Source organism: Sabethes cyaneus, chromosome 2, assembly GCF_943734655.1.
Source record: "Sabethes cyaneus chromosome 2, idSabCyanKW18_F2, whole genome shotgun sequence".
Classification (NCBI taxonomy): domain Eukaryota; kingdom Metazoa; phylum Arthropoda; class Insecta; order Diptera; family Culicidae; genus Sabethes; species Sabethes cyaneus.
The window spans coordinates 6,668,089-6,686,769 of NC_071354.1; the positions used below are offsets into that span (position 1 = coordinate 6,668,089).

The following is an 18,681-nucleotide window of genomic DNA, read 5'->3' on the forward strand; positions in this document are numbered from 1 at the left end:
TTCTGTCTTTCTGTCTTTCTGTCTTTCTGTCTTTCTGTCTTTCTGTCTTTCTGTCTTTCTGTCTTTCTTTCTGTCTTTCTGTCTTTCTGTCTTTCTGCCTTTCTGCCTTTCTGTCTTTCTGTATTTCTGTCTTTCTGTCTTTCTTTCTGTCTTTCTGTCTTTCTGTCTTTCTGTCTTTCTTTCTGTCTTTCTGTCTTTCTGTCTTTCTGTCTTTCTGTCTTTCTGTCTTTCTGTCTTTCTGTCTTTCTGTCTTTCTGTCTTTCTGTCTTTCTGTCTTTCTGTCTTTCTGTCTTTCTTTCTGTCTTTCTGTCTTTCTGTCTTTCTGCCTTTCTGCCTTTCTGTCTTTCTGTATTTCTGTCTTTCTGTCTTTCTTTCTGTCTTTCTGTCTTTCTGTCTTTCTGTCTTTCTGTCTTTCTGTCTTTCTGTCTTTCTTTCTTTCTGTCTTTCTGTCTTTCTGTCTTTCTGTCTTTCTGTCTTTCTGTCTTTCTGTCTTTCTGTCTTTCTGTCTTTCTGTCTTTCTGTCTTTCTGTCTTTCTGTCTTTCTGTCTTTCTGTCTTTCTGTCTTTCTGTCTTTCTGTCTTTCTGTCTTTCTGTCTTTCTGCCTTTCTGTCTTTCTGTCTTTCTGTCTTTCTGTCTTTCTGTCTTTCTGTCTTTCTGTCTTTCAGTCTCTCTGTATTTTTTGTCGTTTGTCGTTTATGTTTGTCTTTCTGACTTTCTTTTATCGTTAATGTTTGTCGTTTTGTCGTTGGCGATTGGCGTTTGGCGTTTGTCTTTTGATATTGTGATCTTGTGATCTTGTGATCTTGTGATCTTGTGATCTTGTGATCTTGTGATCTTGTGATCTTGTGATCTTGTGATCTTGTGATCTTGTGATCTTGTGATCTTGTGATCTTGTGATCTTGTGATCTTGTGATCTTGTGATCTTTTGATCTTTTGATCTTTTGATCTTTTGATCTTTTGATCTTTTGATCTTTTGATCTTTTGATCTTTTGATCTTTTGATCTTTTGATCTTTTGATCTTTTGATTTTTTGATCTTTTGATCTTTTGATCTTTTGATCTTTTGATCTTTTGATCTTTTGATCTTTTGATCTTTTGATCTTTTGATCTTTTGATCTTTTGATCTTTTGATCTTTTGATCTTTTGATCTTTTGATCTTTTGATCTTTTGATCTTTTGATCTTTTGATCTTTTGATCTTTTGATCTTTTGATCTTTTGATCTTTTGATCTTTTGATCTTTTGATCTTTTGATCTTTTGATCTTTTGATCTTTTGATCTTTTGATCTTTTGATCTTTTGATCTTTTGATCTTTTGATTTTTTAATTCTTTGATCTCACGATCCTTCGATCTTTCGAGATTTCGGTCTCTGTCTTTCTGTCGTTTCGTCTTTCTGTCTTTCCCTCTTTCCGTCTTTCCGTTTTTTCGACTTTCCGTTCTCCCATGTTTCCGTCTTTCCGTCCTCCCATCCTGCCGTCTTTCCGTGTTTTCATCTTTCCGTCCTCCCGTCTTTCCGTCCTCCCGTCTTTCCATCCTCCCGTCTTTCCGTCCTCCCGTCTTTCCGTCCTCCCGTCTTTCTGTCCTCCCGTCTTTCCGTCCTCTCGTCTTTTCGTCCTCCCGTCTTTCCGTCCTCCCGTCATTCTGTCCTCCCGTCTTTCTGTCCTGTCCGCAGAATGATAGAATTGAAGAATAATACAAGACTAGGTACTGGACACTAGTTTGACAGTAGTTAAGTTAGTAAAACATTCGGGTACCAACCGAAAGAGTATGGAGGCGAACCCCACCTGTTTATCTAATTAATCATTCATCGCATCAGGATATGGTAGGCCAAGTACGTCGTAACGATGACGGACGACATTGATAACGTGCAAGATGGCTCGATCAGGTCGAAAGGGATTTGCGACTTGTGAGAGGACTGGGAAATTGGCAACGATTTTGCCAGGATCGAGTTTAATGAAGACGACAGATAGAAACAGCACGAGCCACTCCGGCTCTATGCTACTGAGGCGACAACGATAATGAAGTATAGAGAAATCGTATTCATAATTTTTATTTGTTGACAATTTAAACGAAAGTCGCAACCACTAAGATGCTGGTTGTTTGACACCGAATTTGTTTTAATAAATACTGCTAGTCAATAGTCTGATAAGAATCAGTAGAGCAAAGTAATTTTTTTGAATCTTTATATACAAACTTGTTCGTCCTTAAAAAGACGGTCTTTGATAATTGGAGACATTGTTAGAAATCTAGCCTTTCTTCACGGTTTTCCATGGCTATAAAACGGCTCGAATGTTTGGCAGAACTGCTACCACAAACGAAAAATCCATCCATGCAAAGCGAGACAGACCAAAAATAAATAGAAATATAAACAAACTTTAGTTTCTCATTGAGCGAAAAAGCAACTGCACGGGAATTCCAATGTTGCCATATCTATCATCCACTATCGTCTAATGCAGCATTTTTTGCACTGTTGCCGCTGCGAGAAGTCTAAACAGTTTTTTTCGTGTCCCATATCATGGGCAGCCAAAACATTTTGTTGCTCAGTTCACTCCCTCAACGAGTAGAAAGTAGAACATTAATGTGCAGGTTGCTGAGCAATCGCAGTCAGTAAAAAAGAGAAAACTTAAAACAAAGCGGAGCACAATAATTCGCGACTGAGTAAAGTGTGAATTTTTCTCTTCTCTTTTTTTATTCTGAGGAGGAATCATCGCTGTTTGTAGCTGTCGTTCAACAGTCGTACAACATGTTTCCGACAGTAGCCCAGCAGTTTTTCTGACAGTCAAGCTTACAGTAGTCTTCCAGTTACTTTACAGGTCTTTCTACTGTCTTTAGTATTCTTCTAGCGCTTTACCCCGAGTCTTCTAGCAGTTTATCAATAGTTTTTAACATGGAACTGGCAATCCTATCCATTTGCTACTGCAACTGACAGCCTCCCACATATATATGTGAGCCGTGTTAAATACAGCCCAAAACAAACATCTTTCATTGCAGATTTTTGTTTTGTTTCGTAACGTTAAAACAGCCCTTTGGCAGCTCCAAAAACATGGCCGCCTGCCAGCCCGCTGGTCTTACAGTAGACTTCTAGCAGTTTTTCAGCAGCTCTCTGAAAATCTTCCAATTGTCTTTCAGTATTCTTCCGGCGGTTTTTCAGCATTCTTTCAACAAGTTTCCAACAGTACTTCGACAGTCTTTCCTAGCAGTCTTATAATAGGCTTTCTGCAATCTTCAAGCAGATTTTCGGCTGTTTTAACTACAAGGTCGTCAGAGTCCATTTATGGCAATCAGCATGGCACCAAATATCAGCCTTCCCTTCCCTTCTTCAGTATACCAATATGCTCCCATAGACTCGGGAAACCATCACAAAATTATAAAATTAGTTCAACTAACCTGCTAGCCGTAATAAGATCTTGCAACTCGAAGCACCAAACATTGCATTCTATAAGTTCTATTACTTTTTCGGTCAATAACTACACTAAATACTGAGATTAATGACCACTTAATATTCATCACTATATTTTGACTTTTCCGCCGTCGGTTTTTCATTAATTTTTTTCAGCCGTTTCAGTCGTCAAATCACTCGCAAAATTTAACTTGAGATACGTAAAACTTTAATTTACCACCCAAACAGTTATTTAGAGAGGTATTATAATCATTTGGCTCAAATTGTTCACTTGAATTGATAGGAAAAACTTCACTTTGTTTCGATTGCAATTCCGAATCCGCGACCGTCGTTGTTGTACGTTGCCAAGGGAACGGACGTTTATATGGAGTGATGCCAACGTAAACATTTGAGCATGAAATTGACCAATTATTTTCGCTATTAAATTAAAGGTCGTAGAGTGTCGATAATATACTTATACAATTAACTGATAATAAAATTCACCGTAAACAACATTTTATGTGATAGAATTACTGTCGCATCTAGTTCAACAGCAAAAATAGGTACGCGATTCTACGTTTCATAATTGTTCATAACAGATTATTACCTACTACTAGCAACTCTATTCTCAACAAAACGATAGTGGCAACAAGTACTGAAATCAGTAAAAAGCAACTGGACTCTGACGACCTTCACCTTAAGATCATCTTCTGTCTTCACTTTAAAGAAAGTTCACTTTAAGTTGTATGCATGTCAATTTTACATTGGAATTGCGGAACGATCAGAGTATGTCAAAGCAAAGTGAACAAGAAGTTTTTTTGCAGTCGTGAGTGTACTCATATGCAACTCATGACTGTGAATTATAACGCAGTATAAATCAGTGTTGCCAAGCCCACACTCGTGTGGTCTAATTTTCTCACAAACGCGTGCGCATTCTGACGAACACGCCGGCATAAGCATTCCTTTGAAACTTCCGCTCTTATTTCTTCATGCACTGCAAAGAATTTTTGCGATTCGCTCGTCGGTCGTCTTTGCAGCCCGATATGCTGATACCGATTACTCATGACGGCTCGTACTCCTTCCCGTGAGTAGAATCGAGGGCGCAAATGAAGAAGAAGAAAAAGTAATGCAAAATTTGTATCCCAGAGCACCACGGGCAGCTGATTCCCCGCGAGGTTTTTGACTCGGAAATAAGCTATGTAGGAAGACGACGTGAGGATGTACGTACGCGAGTGTGCGAGTAGCAAAATGTCTGCACACAGTACCGGTGGCTGTTTCTTTTACGCCTGCGTGTGCGGCGTAAGCGTCGAATGCTATGTTTCTCATACTCTTTTGTGTGTGAGCAGGCAACGCTGACTTCTCGCTCGATTCGCAACATTGGCAATCGTATATTGAGAAATATTCAGTTGCGTGTTTTGAAAACCGCTGTATAAAATGCAAGATTAAATTACAAATGATTGTCAAAATTGTAGCACGTATATTGCCTCCACTTTGGTACTTATATCTTCTTATGTGGTGTGAAATAAAACTTTTTCGTGAAGATATGATTTCATATTTCTCAGTTGCAACCGAGATATACAAACCAAATAGTACACTGGGTCTCGTCTCTCGTAATTCGTCTTCAGGCTTTCTTTTTGTCTATCGTTTTTCGTCTTTTGTCTTCCGTCGTACAAGTTTCATCTTTCGTTTGCCGTCTTTAGAGTTTCAACTGTTGCCTTTCGATTTTTGTAGTTCATGTGTTATCTTTTATCACTGGTCATTTGTCTTTTGTTTCTTGTCCATTGGCTCTTTGCTCTTAGTTCTTGGTTCTTGGCTCTAGGGTTTTGGCTGCTGACTCTTTGCTCATGACTCTTGGCTCTTGACTCCTGTCTCTTGGCACTTGTCTTTTCTCGTTTTTCGTTTCTCGTTTTTCGTTTGTCGTTTGTCGTTTGTCGTTTGTCCTTTTGTCTTTTGTCTTTTGTCTTTTGTCTTTTGTCTTTTGTCTTTTGTCTTTTGTCTTTTGTCTTTTGTCTTTTGTCTTTTGTCTTTTGTCTTTTGTCTTTTGTCTTTTGTCTTTTGTCTTTTGTCTTTTGTCTTTTGTCTTTTGTCTTTTGTCTTTTGTCTTTTGTCTTTTGTCTTTTGTCTTTTGTCTTTTGTCTTTTGTCTTTTGTCTTTTGTCTTTTGTCTTTTGTCTTTTGTCTTTTGTCTTTTGTCTTTTGTCTTTTGTCTTTTGTCTTTTGTCTTTTGTCTTTTGTCTTTTGTCTTTTGTCTTTTGTCTTTTGTCTTTTGTCTTTTGTCTTTTGTCTTTTGTCTTTTGTCTTTTGTCTTTTGTCTTTTGTCTTTTGTCTTTTGTCTTTTGTCTTTTGTCTTTTGTCTTTTGTCTTTTGTCTTTTGTCTTTTGTCTTTTGTCTTTTGTCTTTTGTCTTTTGTCTTTTGTCTTTTGTCTTTTGTCTTTTGTCTTTTGTCTTTTGTCTTTTGTCTTTTGTCTTTTGTCTTTTGTCTTTTGTCTTTTGTCTTTTGTCTTTTGTCTTTTGTCTTTTGTCTTTTGTCTTTTGTCTTTTGTCTTTTGTCTTTTGTCTTTTGTCTTTTGTCTTTTGTCTTTTGTCTTTTGTCTTTTGTCTTTTGTCTTTTGTCTTTTGTCTTTTGTCTTTTGTCTTTTGTCTTTTGTCTTTTGTCTTTTGTCTTTTGTCTTTTGTCTTTTGTCTTTTGTCTTTTGTCTTTTGTCTTTTGTCTTTTGTCTTTTGTCTTTTGTCTTTTGTCTTTTGTCTTTTGTCTTTTGTCTTTTGTCTTTTGTCTTTTGTCTTTTGTCTTTTGTCTTTTGTCTTTTGTCTTTTGTCTTTTGTCTTTTGTCTTTTGTCTTTTGTCTTTTGTCTTTTGTCTTTTGTCTTTTGTCTTTTGTCTTTTGTCTTTTGTCTTTTGTCTTTTGTCTTTTGTCTTTTGTCTTTTGTCTTTTGTCTTTTGTCTTTTGTCTTTTGTCTTTTGTCTTTTGTCTTTTGTCTTTTGTCTTTTGTCTTTTGTCTTTTGTCTTTTGTCTTTTGTCTTTTGTCTTTTGTCTTTTGTCTTTTGTCTTTTGTCTTTTGTCTTTTGTCTTTTGTCTTTTGTCTTTTGTCTTTTGTCTTTTGTCTTTTGTCTTTTGTCTTTTGTCTTTTGTCTTTTGTCTTTTGTCTTTTGTCTTTTGTCTTTTGTCTTTTGTCTTTTGTCTTTTGTCTTTTGTCTTTTGTCTTTTGTCTTTTGTCTTTTGTCTTTTGTCTTTTGTCTTTTGTCTTTTGTCTTTTGTCTTTTGTCTTTTGTCTTTTGTCTTTTGTCTTTTGTCTTTTGTCTTTTGTCTTTTGTCTTTTGTCTTTTGTCTTTTGTCTTTTGTCTTTTGTCTTTTGTCTTTTGTCTTTTGTCTTTTGTCTTTTGTCTTTTGTCTTTTGTCTTTTGTCTTTTGTCTTTTGTCTTTTGTCTTTTGTCTTTTGTCTTTTGTCTTTTGTCTTTTGTCTTTTGTCTTTTGTCTTTTGTCTTTTGTCTTTTGTCTTTTGTCTTTTGTCTTTTGTCTTTTGTCTTTTGTCTTTTGTCTTTTGTCTTTTGTCTTTTGTCTTTTGTCTTTTGTCTTTTGTCTTTTGTCTTTTGTCTTTTGTCTTTTGTCTTTTGTCTTTTGTCTTTTGTCTTTTGTCTTTTGTCTTTTGTCTTTTGTCTTTTGTCTTTTGTCTTTTGTCTTTTGTCTTTTGTCTTTTGTCTTTTGTCTTTTGTCTTTTGTCTTTTGTCTTTTGTCTTTTGTCTTTTGTCTTTTGTCTTTTGTCTTTTGTCTTTTGTCTTTTGTCTTTTGTCTTTTGTCTTTTGTCTTTTGTCTTTTGTCTGCTCATGGAAGACTTACGCATCCCTGCCGTGTTCGAGCGGAAGGTGCTGCAGATATTTAGCTGGACACGTTTCGCATAAGTCAAATATGCGTTAAAAGCACATAAATTTCAAAGCTCGTATAAAAATCTGGCTGTAAGTGGAATTTGAATCGTTTTCGAATGCAGCATGCCATACCATACCAAGTATACCAAAAAACACCATCCCCATGATGAGTCCCGTTTCGTTACACAATCTTGACCGAAACCATAAATCAAACGCGAGGGTCCATAACAAAAAAAAAACACAAAACGAGGGACAAAACGAAATCCGCATTCAAGCAAACGCGAATCGAAAACGCGTGACTACGGCGACGATGCGTCGTCGTTTTCACACCGTAACAATCGCAGTAGGCGCCTAATCGAGCGAATAACCAGCGAAAACCCAAATCGGTTGCCGATTGAAGATTTTTATCGTCGATACGTCATCTCGCCGTCGTCGGTGGAAATCTCGCGTGTGCAACCAAATGCAAAGCGCCTGCCTTAGCTGTGAATACCTACTATAGCTACTACTGCAAGGTATTATTAAGCTAGAGCCCACTGACAGGCGGGCGGGAAGTAGGGCTGCAAACGAAGCCGGGGCGGGAAAATTGAAAAAAGATGAGATAACTTCGAAATGCAAACGAGCACTCGGCAGCAGCTGGGGCTGCTGCCTTCAGTCCGATTCAAAGTGAATGGATGTGAAGACCCCGCACCGCATGCTGCGCTCGACCGGGGTGCGGGTTGCTTCGATGTGACGATGTGACGTGATCGTCGTTATAGGAGACTATAGGAGAGAATGTGCAACAGCAGCAATAGTTTGTGCAGCTACTGATTTCGTATCGTAGTTTTGTTTTTTTTTTCAGTTGACGGTACTAACTGAGCGTAACAGAGTTGGGTGAAAAGAGCTAGCAATAATCGGTTTTATTGCTTGCAAGAAGGGTGGCCGGTGGAGGGAAAATTATTACCTCATTAAATGTTTACGAAATTGATCCACATGCTCGGTTTGTAAGCTAACAGCATGGCTACTAGATTGTGACATTGAATTTTTCGTTCTGTTGCTCGAATATTTTGATTGTTTTGCATCGAAAAACGGTACGAATTTGCAGCAGTCACGACAAAGTCCGACATTGAACTATGCTTAGTAAGATGATAGGAGGTGAGCTTTTGTCATAAAATCGAGGTGCAGCACGAGCGGCTTCAAGGGTAACATCCTCCGGTATTCGGAGCCGTAAGGCTCCGCTGCGATCATTCGCGCGCACAATGAGTACCTAAATGATGATGACTGATGCAACGAAAGGTCGCATCTTGACGTTAGAAGAGACGCTGTCGTGTAATTTGCTGTGCACTGACGGATTGACTGCCGGCAGAATGGATTTTTCTACGCTTGCTGTGCTCGGCAAATGTCATGCCGCATTTTTTATCGGTCTTCTTGACAGTTGTTTTTTTACGATCTTGGTAACATTTCTAGCGGTATTGGTGAATGTTGTTCATCGTTCCCTTGGAAACTTTAGAATTGAGGTTTGTGATTTCTTTACAAAAGTCCAAGGCCACCCTGATTAAAGGTGGCATACTCATAAATCAACCGGAAACACGGCTTTTCAAATAGATAATAGGCTCTCACATTACTTATAATTAACACACGCTAAATATTCGTCATCATAATGTCGAACAAAGACCATGCAGCGAAACAATTAACTCTAAACTTCTCAGCTTAAAGTTTAAATTCGCGCATTTTGATCAACACCGACCAAGGAATGCGCTACCGCTAACCTCAACCTTAGCCCTGCGGAAGGCAATGGCCAGTCAGTGGTCACTACTGTGCTGCTGCTGCTGCTGCTTGCTAGGACAATGGCGGCGGCGCTTAGGCACACGCTTTTAGCGGTTTGGTGTTTACGTTTTCACTTGCTAATGTTTTCGAGTGCAACGACGTTTTGTTCGTGCTCCGTCATGGTCACTGATTTGCTCGAACCAGCAAACCAGGGTAGGGCAGGGCAGCGGACAACCCCGTTCCGTTGGACGGACGGAACGCCCGCGGCTGCTGGCTTGCTTTTTCAATGTCAAAAACTACGCTCGACACAAGACAACCAACCGGCGAGCGCCGCCAGCGGCGGAATACATCGGCAGAACTGTGTTGATTTTTGCTGGCGGTGCGGCGAGGGGGTCCCAGCAGGCGGCGAAAGAAATCGCCGCATCATTTCGAACTCTGGCAGGTACCTGCTAGGTAGTGCCGATCGGATTGGCCGATCGGCGTGCTCATTTGATCTTATCTTGTCTAATTCAACGGACTTCCAAGGCTGCCCATAAAAGCAAGTTAATTGGTAGTTTTCATTTGTCTGCGTCTAATTAACTCTTTGTTTTAACACACTCGATGCGTTCTATCGCTTAATTTAATTTAATTTGAGTCATTAAAAAGAAAACCTAGTTGAATCCTGCTGTAAATCGATCCATCGCAGAAGCAGAACCCTAGCAACAACCAGCTAGCTAGCGGCAACGCCTACTCGGTGGATGTTTATACAGTACAACAGTCTCTCTCTACAACAACGTAGACGTAGAAGGAAGGTACAATCTACACATTTTGATGGATGAGGCTTTCCTAATCCCTTGCAGTAGTACGTCATGTTTGCCCGTCCAGTTTGACCGTTATACGTACGGCGCGGCGTTGCCAGTGGAGTGTTATTACTGTAAACCGACAGGCTGAGACTACAAGTGCAGCATGTTTATAAGTTATATGTAAACCTGCTTGTTGTACGCCGGTTCACTGGTCGGTCGGCAGGAAAGTGCACTTGCTATTGCCGTTGCCGCTGCCGGCAGCATCATCATCATCGACCAACGCCGGTCTTCGATGACTGCCAAGCGAAAGCCTCTTCCGATGTTGAAGTTTCCGGCTCGGTTCTCGGTTTATCCTGGCATTCCTTTCACGTATTGACTGCATGTTTGTTCTAATGATCGAATGTGCAGATGAATAATTAAATCTTCAACGTAGCTATGTTTGCGTGGTGGGTGATAAGTGACAGTTGAGATGGTAGCAGGCTGTTTTCCAGTTTGTCCAGTGCAAGTCAAGATTGTAAGAAACAGAATAGACATAAGATGTTTTACCTCGATGTCTGCGCAAGCAAACCTCGAGTGTTTCGAAATTTTGAACAGATTGTTCAACAATGGTACTTATCGTAAAAATCCCTAAAAGCAGCGATGATTGCTTTGATGAGAATTTAATGGCAAAATGACAGCTGCGCTCACGTTTCATTTCAAACCGTTCGAATCCGATGAATTGTGATGAAACATTGCTGCAATACACTGGGTGAGTACCTGTATTACGCCGTGCAAAGTAATCACTCTTCAGAAAAAAATTGGATGTATTACAAAGAGCTATAACAAATCTAAGTACACAAATCTAACAAATCTACGAACCATTACCAGGAGCTATAACCGCATCTAAGTAGTCGTCTTTATTCTATTCTCAATAAACGGCGAACCTTGGTTTCATATTAATTCATACAGGGTATATAATTATCAACAATAACAGTCGACCAATCTGGCTTGCCATAAAAAGACGAATAATAATAATTGATCTCCTTAATGACCTAACTTGGGACCATTAACTTCTTCTCGTTTGTGGGGACATCAAAGCGCTCTTGCTCTTGCGGACAATGGAGCTTTTGTTGGAGCAAACAATATTTCTATGAAGTCAAACAGTTCTGCGCGCACTCGTAGGCAGTACAATAATTTCGGTTGACGATGAAAGGAAAAACTACAAAAGATTTTCCTTAAATCCTACCCTTGCCTGCAGTTGGCCATGACCAATCACCAATCAAAAGACGAATGCTGACATGTTCGTCAGCTCGTTCTTTTTTAGCCATGAAATTATTATTGGAGTACATCCTCCGCTTAAGGTGAAGGTCGTCAGAGTCCAGTTGCATTTTTCAGTACTTTCACGACAGAAACAGAGTTGCTAGTTGTAGGTAATAATCCGTTATGAAAAATTATGAAACGTAGAATCGCGTATCTATTTTTGCTGTTGAACGAGATCCGACAGTAATTATATCAACGTAAATATGGCATCACTCCACATATGCACCCGTTTCTTTGGTAACGTACAACAACAACGACGGTCGCAGATTCGGAATTGCAATCGAAACGAAGTAAAGTTTTTCATATCAATTCAAGTGAACAGTTTGGGTAAAATCATTATAATATCATACCAAATAACAGTTTGAGTGGTAAATTAAAGTTTTCTGTGTCTCAAGTTAAGTTTCGCTAGTGATGTGACGACTGGAACGGCCAAAAAAAAAATTAATGAAAAATCGATGGCGAAAAAATGAAAATATAGTGATGAATTTTAATTGGATAGAAATCTTAGTATTTAGTGTAAGTTATGCCCCAAAGAGTAACAGAACCAATAGAATGCAATGTTTAGTGCTTCGAGTTGCAAGATCTTATTACGGCTAGCAGGTTAGTTGAACTAATTTTATTTTTTGTGATGGTTTCTCGAGTCTATGGGAGTCTATATCATCCTGCTTCGCGTGATACTTCTTGATGAAAGCGGCAACTTCGGGGCACGCACTTCGTACCATGTATCTCCCTGTTCACCGCAGCCGCAAAGAAAAAAACAGCGGCTAGGATATTCCCTACTCGCAGATTGTCAGTCACAGAAGACAGACAGAGCTCTCTGGGTAGACTGCAGAATCTCATTCCAATCTGCTAAGTGGTCATTCAGACGGCGGCATCAGACCAACAGCAAATTCGTCGAAAAATCGTGATGTTCCTCGTGGAAAATTCAACTGCGTTCCACAGATGGATTGGGAAACAGCTGGAAATCCATCTTTCGACGGTGTCTCAGGTGGTGAAGTCAATCCAGGAGATCCAGACCGCTCAGTAGCGGACGGGAATCGGTAAAAAACCGAAAACAGTTAAGGTGAAATTAGTCGTCATCGATTCTGCCAATTTCAAAAGCAGTTTTTTTTTAAACAAAAATTCTGTTCATGAAAATATATTTGCTGTGTTCAGCTTGACAAGAAGAATGCAGTATATACATTTTTATACACAGAAACCCGCTTTTAGACCCAAAAACTGCTTCCAAAATTGGGCTTTCCGACGATGAAGTTTATGACTGCTAATTTCCCGTTGACCAGGTGAACGCCAGAAAAGAGCGTTGAGTCTGCCTGAAGATGGCGAGTCCATCTGATTTGTCCAAAAAAACAATGAAACGTGCCGGCCTTCACGTCTTCAAGGTCCGGAAGGCACCGAACCGGAACGACAAACAAAATACGGTGGTCAGAAGCCACGCCGAAAAGCTGTACCGGAATTGGTTAGCCGATAACCTGGTTTTGAAGAAACAATGAAGTTTAGTTTACAGTTTTATTTTAAGTCGGTCCCACCATTGGTCAAAATGTTACGAATGGTGTCAGCGTAAGCTGTGGGCATTCGGTTATGGAGAGGAGATCCAATAAAGCGCTGAAGTAGAAACCTAACCTTAATGTAGTAGTTTATTCCCTGAATTTTTGAAAAAAATCTGATTTAAAACGAATTCTTAACAATATTTTGATATGGAATGATTAAGACTGGAGGGACAAAATTAGATATGAGACAATCTAAGAGAAGGGTGCGGCGGTAGTTTAATTGCAAAAACACTTGGGTGCTAAACTACTAACCGAGAGAGTGTGCGTTGCATTCCAATATTTTCCGAGTTTCATCCACTTGGACTTGAACTGGATTGAGCTGAACCTAAACTCACCCGACTTGGACTTTAACTCAACCGATTTCGACCTGGACTTAAACTAGGTCAACCTGCACACAAGCACCTTCGGCTTGGACTTGGATTTGGTCCAGTCCGACATGAACGTGGATCAGATAGGCTTTGACTTGGAATCAATCCACTTGAAGTAGGATTCGATCGATATAGATTTGTACTTGATCGACCTGGACTTGGGTTCGTTCGTCATAAACTTGACCTTGACTTGGATTTGCACTGGATCAGCTTGGACTTTGGCTCGATCTACTTGAAGTTGGACTCATTCAACTTGGATTTGGCCTACATTGACTTGAACTTGGCTTCAATTGACTTGTATTTGGACTCTATCGAATTGGAATTCGTGCAGTCTGACTTGGACGCGGACACGATCGACTTGAACTTGTACTCGTTCGAGTTGGGCTTGAGCTCAATTAATCACCTTGCACCAAATCGCTTTGGGTTTCAACTTGATCAACTAGGATTTGGACCGGATCGACTTAGACTAGGACTAGATCGATTGCCGCTTAGATTCAACTTGAACTTGGACAAGACCGACCTGGACTGGCAACCGATAAAATTTAACTTGAATCGGATCGATTTGAATTTTGGTTCCATCGACCTGGACTGAATCTCGAAATCGATCAGCTTGAATCTGGACCTGACTCGATCTGGACCTGGAACGATCGGACCCAGATCTGATTTCGCTTCGACCAGAATTGCACTCGATCAACTTGGACTCAATCGACTTGAATTCGATCGACTAAAACTCTTGGACTCGATCGAGTTGGACTTGAAATCAGTCAATTAACTTGGACCAAGTCGATTTGGATTTGGGTCAAATCGACTTGAACTTGAAGTAGATCAACTTGGACTATAACTTGGATTCGTTCGGCTTGAACTTGGACTTAACCCATATCGACTTGAACTTAGACTCGATCGATTTTCGCTCAATCCATTTTGACTTGAACTTAGATTCAGAAACCATTTTCAAATCCCGATCGACGAGTGTTTTAGAATACGTTGTATTCTGATCAAAGCGAAATTTCTGATCGCATCTGGGTCCGATCGGTATGTAGAATAGAGGCGAATCTTAAACTTGGACTTGATCAACTTGGGTCTGGAATCAATCGACCTGAAGTTGGACTTGGCCTCGATCGATTTGATTTTGGGCTCGATCGACTTGGAATTGGTCAAGTATTTGGACCAGATCGACATGGACTAGCACTCGATCGACTGTCACTTAGATTCGGTCAGCTTGAACTTGGACTTGCGGTCGCACAAACTAAATTTGGACCAGATCGATTTGGATCTAGGTTCAATCGACTTGGACTTGAACTAAATCGACTTGAACTAGGGTTTGGACTTGGACTCGAACGGCTTGAACCTGGGCCTGGGTTCAATCGAACGTCTTGAATTTGGAATCGATCGATTGGGACTTGTACTTGGACTCGATCGACTTGCATTTGGACCAGATCAACCTAGACTTGGGCTCGATCGACCTAAACATGAGCTTGAGCATGATTTACTCGCGCTCAATCAATTTGGACTTGAATTTGAACTGTTCTGGATTTGAACTCGATCGTCTTGAATTTGGACTTGGTCTCGATCACCTTGAGCTTGGACCAGGTCTACCTGAACTTGGACTCGATCGATTTTGAAATAAGCCCGTTCGACTTGGGCCAGGTCGACTTTGACTTGCGAGCGATTCTTTAACTTGGACCATCGACCGATTTGGATTTGGGTTCGATTGACTTGGACTTAAACCAGATCGACTTGGACTAGGGTTTGGACTTTATCGACTTAGACCTGGATTTGGATTCTGTCGACTTAAACTTGGACTCGATCAATTTTGAATTGAACCAGTTCGACTTGAACTTGAGCCACATTACTTGAACTTGGACACTTGCAGTTGAATACGATCGATCGATCTACTTGGAGTTGAACTCAATCAATCAACTTGTACTAAATAGACTTTGGATTTGGACCAGATCGACTTGAACTTGAACTCGATCAACCAGATTGATTTGAATTTGGGCTTGGGCTCGATCGACTTGGTCTTGGACTTGGACAACTTAGAATTGGACTAGTTTGACTTTGACTAGACCACCTTGGAATTGGAATGGGCTTGAGCACGATTCACTCGCGCTCAATCAATTTGGACTTGAACTTGGACTTGATCGACTTGGATTTGAACTCGATCGATTTGAATTTGGATTTGGTCTCGATCACCTTGAACTTGGACCAGGTCTACCTGAACTTGGACTCGATCGATTTTGAAATAAGCCCGTTCGACTAGGACAATCAATCAATCAATCAATCGACTTGGACCAGTTGGCCTTGAATTTGGACTAGGACTCGATCGGCTGTTAATTGGACTAGGTCACCTTGAACTTGGACCAGGTCGACTTTGACTTGCGAGCGATTCTTTAACTTGGACCATCGATCGATTTGGATTTGGGTTCGATTGACTTGGACTTAAACCAAATCGACTTGGCCTAGGGTTTGGACTTTATAGACGTAGGCCTGGATTTGGATTCTGTCGACTTAAACTTGAACTCGATCAATTTAGAATTGGACCAGTTTGACTTGAACTTGGGCCAGATTACTTGGACTTGGACACTTGCAGTTGGATACGATCGATCGATCTACTTGGAGTTGGACTCAATCAATCAACTTGTACTAAATAGACTTTGGATTTGAACTCCTTCCACTAGGATTTGGACCAGATCGACTTGAACTTGAATTTGATCGACCAGATTGACTTGAACTTGGACTTGGACTCGATCGACTTGGTCTCGGACTTAGTCGACTTAGAATTGGACTAGTTCGACTTTGACCAGATTAGCCTGGACTTGGACACTTGGAGTTGGATACGATCGACTTGAAGTTGGACTCGATCGACTTGGACTTGAACTCAATCAATCAGCTTGGACCAGACCACCTTGGAATTGAACACCATCGACTATGATTTGGAACAAATCGACCTAGACTAAGACCCGATCGACTAACACTTGGATTCTGACAACTCAGACCTGACCGACCTGGAATTGAAGTGGATCGGTTGGAATTTGACCTGTTTAGCTTAGCCGTGGACAGGACTGATCCAACTCCAAAGACGTGATTTACTTGGAGTTGTACTCAATCGACTCGCTCGACCATCAACTTGGACTCGATCTACTTGGAGTTAGACCTGATCGACTTGGACTTGGACTCGTTTGACTTAGATTTGATCGCGTTGGACTTTGACTTCATCGACTAGAATTTTGATTAGATGGAATTGATCTAGAACTCGATCGACTTGGACTTGGTAACGAACGACTAAAACTTGAACCAGATCGACGTGGACTTGCACTCAATCAATTTGAAGTTGAACTTGGACTTAATCAACATGGAAATTGCTTGATCGACTAGAACACCACCACCTTGATCGTCTTGGACCAGGCACAAATCGGCACAAATTTTCCACACGATTGTGAGGAACGTGCTGCTCGAGCCACAAATAACTATACTGGACTTTTCTTAGTTCTTGACCGACTTGGAATTGGAGTCACTCCACTTGAACGCAGATTCGATCAACTTGTTTTTTTTACGTAACCGACTTGGATTTGAACTTCCTCGACTTCGACTTGGACTCAATCAACTGGGATTTGAACTCGATCCATATGGACTCGAACTCGATCAACTTGTACTTGAACTTGATCAATTTGGGTGTGGATAGGATCAAGTTAGACTTGGACTCGATCGATTTGAACCTGGCACATATCGGCACAAATCAAGCCATAAGTGTGGACAGCTGGACCAGGACCTGGACTCGACTTAAACTTAGACTCGATCAACTTGAACTTAGGCTGGTTTGACTTGAACTTGGACCTAACCTACATGGAATGGACAACATGAACTTGATTGGCTTGGGCGTGAACTCCCTCGACTTGGACTTAAGCTCGACCGGTTAGACTTTCACTTGGACGCGAATGAGTTGGACTTGGATTCGATCAAATAGAACTTGGACCAGACCGCGCAAGACTTGGACTCGATCAGCTAGAACTTAGACGAAATTGATTTGGATTTGGATTCGATTGACTTTAACTTGGACCTGAACAACTCAGATTTAACCGACTCGATCGACCTGAACTTGGACCAGATTTTTTTTGGACTTGAACTTGGACTCGATTAGTTTGAACTTTGGTCAGATCATCTTGGATTTGGATTTGATCGACTTAAAGTTGGGCTCGAACGACGTAGATATGACCTAGTAGATCGACTGGAATTTGAACTCGATCAATATGAACTTGGAGCAGATCAACCTGGGTTTGGATATGGTCGACTTGGGCTTGGCCTATATCGACTTTGAATTTGACATAGATTCGGATTTGAATTTGAATTCGGACTCAAACTTGGACTTCCACAGAATTGGACTTTGATCGTTTCGGTTTGGATGTGAATTTGCATTTGGATTCGGACTTCAGTTTCGTTTTGCGGTCGAATAATCTGAGCCTCCGTACCAAGTGCAACTTGTACAAAACTCTGGTGGTAATTAGTTATCCTTCATGCTTATAGGCATGAAATGTGGACACTGCTCGCGGAGGGCCTACGAGCGCTCGAAGTTTTCGAACGGCGAGTGTTAAGAACCATCTCTGTCGTCATGCCGTCAAATTGGACTCGATCGACTTGTACTTGAACCCGACCGACTTTGACTTTGACTCGATCGACTTGGATTTAGAGTTTGACTCGATTGACTTGAACTTAACCAAGATCGATCTGGACTTGGATTCCATCGACTTAGAATTGAGCTTGGACTTCAACTTGAACTCGATCACTTTGAACTTGGACCAAATCTACATGGACTTGGACTCGATCGATTATAAATTAGACCCGTTGGACTAGGACATGTTCCAGATTGACTTAGACTTGGACTCGATCGACTTGAATTTGATTGACTTGGACTAACTAGAACTCGATCTACTTGGAGTTGAACTCGATCAACCAACTTGGACTAGATCGCTTTGGATTTAGACTCCATCGACTAGACTTTAGACGAGATTGGCTTGAATTATGACTCTAGCGACTGTCACTTGAATTCGGAAAACTTGGACCAGACTGACTTGGACTTGAATTCGATCACCATGAATTTGGACCAGATCGAGTTCGACTTGGACGTAGACAAGATTGATTTGGACTCGATCGACTTAGACATGAACTCGATTGATCTGAAATTGAACCAGATTGAATTGGACTCGATCGATTTTAAGTTAGACCAGTTCTTTTGGACTAGGTCAACTTGAACTTGGACTAGACCGACTTGGATATCGGATCGATCGACTTACAGTTGGACTCGATCAACTCGGTCACCTTCAACTTGGACTTGGACTCGATCAATTTGAAATTGTACTCGACTTGAACTTGGGCTCAACCGATCAGCTTGACTGTCACTTGAATTCGGACAACTTGGACCGGACCAACTTGGACCGGACTGACTTGAACTTGAACTCGATCGACATGGAGTTGAACTTGTTCGATTGAAATTGGACCAATACCAGAGACTGACTTGGACTTGGACTTGGACTTGAACTCGATCGACTTTGTCTTGGCCTTGATCGTTCTCAGGACTAGTCAGGACGATCTACTTGGAGTTGGATACGATCGACTTGAATCTGGACTCGATCGACTTGGACTTAACCGACTAGCACTTGGGATCGATCGACTTCAAGTTGTACCCGATTGTCTAGGAGTTGGACAAGATCGA

At 40.7% G+C, this 18,681-nt stretch overlaps 1 protein-coding gene across 4 annotated transcripts in view; it reads right to left on the minus strand.

The window, feature by feature from the left end:
* Nucleotides 1-18,681, minus strand: part of LOC128738911 (putative polypeptide N-acetylgalactosaminyltransferase 9) — a 191,081-nt gene that overhangs the window by 52,454 nt on the left and 119,946 nt on the right. The window lies entirely within an intron of this gene.